This window comes from Tachyglossus aculeatus, chromosome X3 (genome assembly GCF_015852505.1).
Source record: "Tachyglossus aculeatus isolate mTacAcu1 chromosome X3, mTacAcu1.pri, whole genome shotgun sequence".
Taxonomy (NCBI): domain Eukaryota; kingdom Metazoa; phylum Chordata; class Mammalia; order Monotremata; family Tachyglossidae; genus Tachyglossus; species Tachyglossus aculeatus.
The window spans coordinates 21,451,369-21,457,933 of record NC_052099.1 but is presented as its reverse complement, the minus strand read 5'-3'; the positions used below and the strand labels follow the sequence as shown (position 1 = coordinate 21,457,933).

Sequence of the window (6,565 nt, the reverse complement as noted above, 5' to 3'; positions counted from 1 at the left end):
TTGTCATGGAGAGACTGAGCTGTCCTAGGAAGCAGCATGGTATAGTGGATAGAGCACGGGTCTGAGAGTTAGAAGGTTCTAATCCCGGCTCTGTCACTTGTCTGCTGTGTGACCTTGGGCAAGTCACTTTACTTTTCTGTGCCTCGGTTACCTCCTCTGTAAAATGGGCATTGAGAATGTGAGCTCCATATGAGACAGGCACTATGTCCAACCTAATTTGTTTGTATCTGCCCCCGTGCTAAGTACAGTGACTGGCACAGAGTAAGCACTTAACAAATGCCCTTATCATTGTTATCATTCATAGTCTCAGGAGGCAGAGGCAATGCGAAAAATATTCCCTCCCAACTCATAGAAAGACTTCTAGAGCCCTGAAACAGCAGGCCTGAAACAAAAATTTCTCACCCATTCTTTCCTTTAACCTATTTATTTATTTATTTACTCAGCAGTTAGTGTTAGCCCTGGGTTCTAACCCTGTCTTTGTCACTTGTCTGCTGTGTGACTTCTCTTTGCCTTAGATGACTCAATGCTTACTGTTTGCAGAGGACTATACTGAACATTTAGGTGAATACAGTACAACAGAGTTGGTAGAAGTGCTCCGTGCCCACGATGAGCTTACATTCTGAAGGGAGTAGAAGCAATGCGGAGGGGAAGGAGGTGTGGGGGATCATATGGTAATAATAATAATAATGATGATAATAATAATGTTGGCATTTGTTAAGTGCTTACTATGTGCGAAGCACTGTTCTAAGCACTGGGGGGATACAAGGTGAACAGGTTGTCCCATGTGGGGCTCACAAGCTTCATCCCCATTTTACAGATGAGGTCACTGAGGCACAGAGAAGTGAAGTGACTTACCCAAGGTCACACAGCTGAGAAGTGCGTGGCTCCGCGGAAAGAGCACGGGCTTTGGAGTCAGAGGTCATGGGTTCAAATCCCGGCTCCACCAGTTGTCGGCTGTGTAACTTTGGGCAAGTCACTTAACTTCTCTGTGCCCCAGTTACCTCCTCTGCAAAATGGGGATGAAGACTGTGAGCCCCACGTGGGACACACTGATCACCTTGTAACCTCCCCAGCGCTTAGAACAGTGCTTTGCACATAGTAAGCGCTTAACAAATACCATCATTATTATTATTATTATTAAGTGGCAGAGCCAGGATTAGAACCCATGACCTCTGACTCCCAAGCCCATGCTCTTTCCACTCAGCCACTCTGAGTTTTTTTTTATCATCACCCATGGTAGGATGGGTGATGATAAAATATAATAAAAAGCTGGAAAATCTTGAAAAAAGAATGATAAAAAATAAATATTTTCTCCTTACCAGTTAGGAGAGCAAGAGAAAATACATATGAAGATAACAATTACTATATTAATACATTTTATTTTCATATTTTCTTCAGTCAGTAGTGAAGCAGAAGTTAGCTGAAGGAAGGCCTGCTTTGAGGATAAAATCAGGGAAGGGAGTATGCATTCCCATTTCCCCTCAGGCAGGCTCCACTGGGTTTACATCTCCACCACGTTAGCCCATCATCTTGGGTTTAGAGTTAAAAAATGGTTCAATTCTTGAAAGTGGATGTTGCCAAAAGACTTCAATTGATGGTACTTTTGATAAATGTAACTTTAAAAAAATTAACCAGATGCACTACTTTGGCATTACATTATTAATGCAATAATTTTAATAAGCCTTCGATTAAGCCTTCGATAGCTCAGCTGATAGAGCGGAGGACTGTAGTTGTTGCCTCGTGGTCATCCTTAGGTCGCTGGTTTGATTCTGGCTCGAAGGACTTAAAGTTTCAAGCACTTAGTACAGAGCTCTGCACACAGTAAGTGCTCAATAAATACGATTGAATGAATGAATGCAATGCATCTGCCTTTATATAACGTTTTATGTAATGTTCTTATGAATGCAAATGCAGTAAAATCTCACAGTTGGGTACATATAACAGTGAATTCCGCAGTTGGATCAGCTAGAAGGAGAACACATCTGTCTGTAAATGGCAAGTGTATTACATTCAGGAGATGTACTTTATAGGTATGCTTGAAGAGTGACTATAATACAGTACAACTATTCAGAAAATATTTTCCTGCAGCTCATTTTCTGTCAGGAACCAAAAAAACCTAATGAAATGTAAAAACTAAAGGCTAAAGTAAATTTTAGAATTCCCCCTAAAATTTGGGATTACTTGATTTGAAAAGTAACAAAGATCTGTAGCCTAGACCCTATGTATGAGTATTATATAGCATATTTATTTAAGGATGGGTGTGTCTGATTATGTGATTGCTCTGCAGACTAAATATTGTTATTTTGAAAGATGATTTTAATTGTTTTCGTTCTTCTTGTGGCAACATTTTGGTATAAACAAGAAATGTCAAAACCTTTCAAATTATTCTCACTTACATTTTGAAGTCTACTGTAATTACAAAGGTAAGGCCAAACAGGCATTAGGCTAATTGGCTATTTGTCTAAGAGGCTCATTTCAAATTTATGATTCCAAACTATATTTTCTGTTTTAACTGCTGGGAAGATGGTTATAAATATCTTAGATGTTTTCCAAACATTTTCTGTTCTAGAACTATATAGGGTTTTTAAAACAAAGATATAACTGTGATCCAGAGTTCTGGAAAAAGTGCTTAAAAATCGCAGTCAACATTTAGGGAGAAGAAAACCCTAATCTGTCCTAGTCACTGTCCTATGCTGTTGCTACAGGCAGATGAGTAAAATAGGTTCATTAAGTATTTAGTCTACCTCCTGGAAAGGGTGGAGGATTTAGGAAACAATTTACTTTTCGGAGTTTGGAAAGGATCTTTTACTCTTTATTCCCTTTGAATGTGTTTACTTTGAAGACACCATTTTGCCATTTTGCATACAGTAATCAACATCTCTATTCTCTTTGTGGGTGGTTCTAGCCCTCTGAACACAACTGCAGATCTTTTCTCAGAGTTCTCAGAGGAGAGGAGAAAGAAGTCCTTTGGAGAACAATGGGAAGCAGAGTGGCCTGGTAGAGAGAGCACAGGCTTAGAGTCAGAAGGACTTGGGTTCTAATTCTGGTCACCACTTGTCTGCTGTGTGACCTTGAGCAAGCCATTTCACTTCTCTGTGCTTCCTTGACCTCATCTGTAAAATGGGGATTAAGACTGAGCTCCATGTGGGACAGGGTCTGTGTCCAACCTGAATACTTTGTATCTCCCACAGTGCTTATAGTAGTGCCTGGCATGTAGTAAGCACTTAACTCATACCATTTAAAAAAATGAGAACTGGAAGTCAAATACTCTGGAATGATTACTCAGGCATTGAAATCAGCCACTTCTGGGATGGAACACTGACATTTCTGTGCAACTAAATAATGGTTTTGGCACCCACTAAAGTGTAGCACCCTCTACCCAGTGTTTAGAACAGTGCTTTGCACATAGTAAGCGCTTAGAGAAGGAGCGTGGCTCAATGGAAAGAGCACGGGCTTGGGAGTCAGAGGTCATGGGTTCAAATCCCAGCTCCGCCAGTTGTCAGCTGTGTGATCTTGGGCAAGTCACTTAACTTCTCTGGGCCTCAGGTACCTCATCTGTAAAATGGGGATTAAGATTGTGAGCCCCAGGTGGGACAACCTGATCACCTTGTATCCTCCCCAGCTCTTAGAACAGTGCTTTGCACATAGTAAGCGCTTAACAAATGTCATTATTATTATTATTATCATTATTAATAAATGCCATAATTATTATTATTACAAAGAGAATCATGTAAATTAGGAAAAATATTTATTTTTGTGTTTTTTTTAAAGCGCTTGTTAGATACCTGGAGTTCCTAAATAAACGCTAACCGACAATCAGATTGATGCAAAAGAGGAGGAAGTTCTATAAAGAGTGTTCTGACATCGTAACCCATGAGTTCTTCTCTTTGAGCAGGGAATGCATATTTCCTAGGCAAAAGTAGAAGAAAAACTTGCAATGACCCATCTCTCAGATTCTCTCTGCCCAAGATTACCCCCACAGAGAAACAGCTGGCTATCTCAGAGGAGGCAAATGAATGGATATTCTTTTTCAACCAATATGTGGTGGGCAACATCTGGAGAGCAGAATGGAGTCAACAGTTTCATAGGCAAGACATCTCTCTCCATGGCCTCACTCCCCGGACTCCCCATGGCCTCACTCCACTAGCTCATACTCATATAGGACACAGAAGTAGTAGTATTTATTCAGCTTTTACTGAATGCAGAGTACTGTACTAAGTACTGGGAAAAAGAATATCCCGGGAAGCACCATGGCCTAGAGGAAAGAGAATGGGCCTGGGAGTTAGAGAAGCTAGGTTTTAATCCCAGCTCAATCACCTGTCTGCTCTGGGACCTTGGGCAAATCACTTCACTTTGCTTTGCCTCAGTTACCTCATCTGTAAAATGGCGATTAAACTGTGAACCCCACTGAGGACAGGAACTGTGTACAACATTTTTAGCTTGTATCTATTCCAGCACTTAGTACAGTGCCTGGCACGTGGAAGGAGTTAGCAAATATTATAAAAAAAAACATACAGATGGGAATTTGACTTGGTCCCTGTTCCTCAGGAGGCTCACAATCTAATAAAAATGCATCCAATCCAGTGGGGAGGAAAGAAGAGGCCACAGCTTTTGGAAGAAGGAAGGAGGGAATGAGAGAGAGAGAAAAAGAGGAAAAATACCATGGATTCAGCGCTCAAACATAAGATGGTGAGTTCGTGATCATTGAATTGATTAATCAAAAAAAAAAGTTTTCCATTTAGGGGAAGAGGAGGAGTTGCCTGGATTTGCTAACTAAACACTACCATCTTGCTGCCTTTTGGAATTTTTCTTGAGACCCATGATTCATTTGCCATGAGAACAGTTTTAAGAAGCCTTTGTGGTAACTCATTTGATCAGGGGATATCTGATCACTTAAAACATTTAAGCCATTTTGTTCATTTCTAGTTCACAACCCATTTATGGGAAAGGTGTAAATTCCTTCATTTTGAGCCCATCTTTCATTCACAAAGCTCCAAAGAATTTCCATGCATTAATTTATCTTCTCCCTGACAGCAGCAATGAGAGTCTCGGCTTTTCTTTAGGAGATATTAAGGATCGGGAGTTTAAAAGAACAGCAGTCAAAAGACAAGGCAAGTCAGTGTCCGTACTACAAATGATCTTTATGAAAGTCCAAATTTACTGTTCCCTTTCTAGGGGCATATTGTCTTTAATTGGGACACCAAAAACCTCCAAAGCCATGTAAACAACAGATTAAAATTAATCACCATTAATAGGATGAGAAACAGGGAGTTGGCCAGAGGCATACTGGCAAGGACGATTGAGTTTACAGATCAAAGAAACTCACTTGTGTGGCAACCCGGATCCACAAAACACTACTCACTTTACAAGGTTCAGTCATCTGGGATGCAGTATTTCTGAGGATCCTGTTGCTGAGTTATGAGTCTTTGATTCTGTTCCACTCTTAAAATTATGGACTGTAGTGGTGGCATGAGAGAGCATAAATGTTTTGAGGCACAGTCTCCCTGTCTCCTTCGCATTAGGTTGAACAATTGGATGTGTGATGTAGTTTTTTATTGTTTTTTTATGGTATTTTGTTAAACACTTACTATCTGCCAGAAACTGTACTAAGTGCTGGGGTAGATAAAGTCCATGTCCCACGAGGGGCTCCCAGTCTTCATCCCCATTTTAAGATGAGGTAACTGAGGCTCAGAGAAGCAAAGTGACTTGTCTAAGGTCACACAGCAGACAAGTGGCAGTGGCAGGATTAGAACCCAGGTCTTTCTGATTACCAGACCTGTGCTCTATCCACTAGGCAACACTGCTGTTCCTGTGATGTGTGATCTTTGCTATCTCCCTCCAGCCAAAAATGAAGAGGAGAAAACTCTTTTTGCTTATCTGCAAAGCAAATGTTTGCTCATTTGACAGAGCCAGGCCTCATTAGGGAGTGTCTGTAAAGTATTTTGAGTGCCACAGAGAAAGGAAATTTATAAGTACTGGAGGAGAAAATCATCCTTAACTATGTAAATTCTTTAGTTAACATAATGCATTTTGGTATGTAGTATCAACATCACAATAAGCAGGAATTACTCCCTCTCACCTTCTGATGACTTGGCCCATTTGGTCACTGGTGGCAAACCACCCCCTACGGAGAAGGGTGGAAAAAGGGACTTTTCATATGTTGGACACAGAATCGTTTTCAGTGATTACAGGAAAATTGTGAATGTTCAGATCTAGGCCTCTGGAGTCATGGATTGAGGTTTTTTGCAATCTATGCAGTTTATTTGCCCAACTGCAGAACACTATACTTAGTGCATGGAAGAGTTTAAGTAGAGGTAAAGACATATTTCTGGCCCTCATTTATCCCTTCAGTTTCAGAACTGTGGTTCTTAAGAAACAAGAATAGTTATTGGAAAACTGCTCTGTCAGCTAACAGGATTTATTTAGTGTTGCTTAGCCTTGTTTGCATTGGGGCAAAGACTGCTTTAACTTCCTCCCAAATCCCAAATATGGAGATTTCTTAACTTAGCATGCTTCCCAGAAGGAGTAGAAATTATCATTGAGGGATTAATTAAGCAAGAACCAG

The 6,565-nt window shown here is 40.5% G+C and overlaps 1 non-coding gene across 1 annotated transcript; it reads left to right on the top strand.

Moving 5' to 3' along the window:
- Positions 1-1,693: 1,693 nt before the first annotated feature.
- Positions 1,694-1,782, top strand: TRNAY-GUA. The gene is given in 2 exon segments: positions 1,694-1,730; positions 1,747-1,782. It is a non-coding gene; the product is annotated as a tRNA-Tyr (tRNA).
- The last annotated feature ends 4,783 nt before the right edge of the window (positions 1,783-6,565 follow it).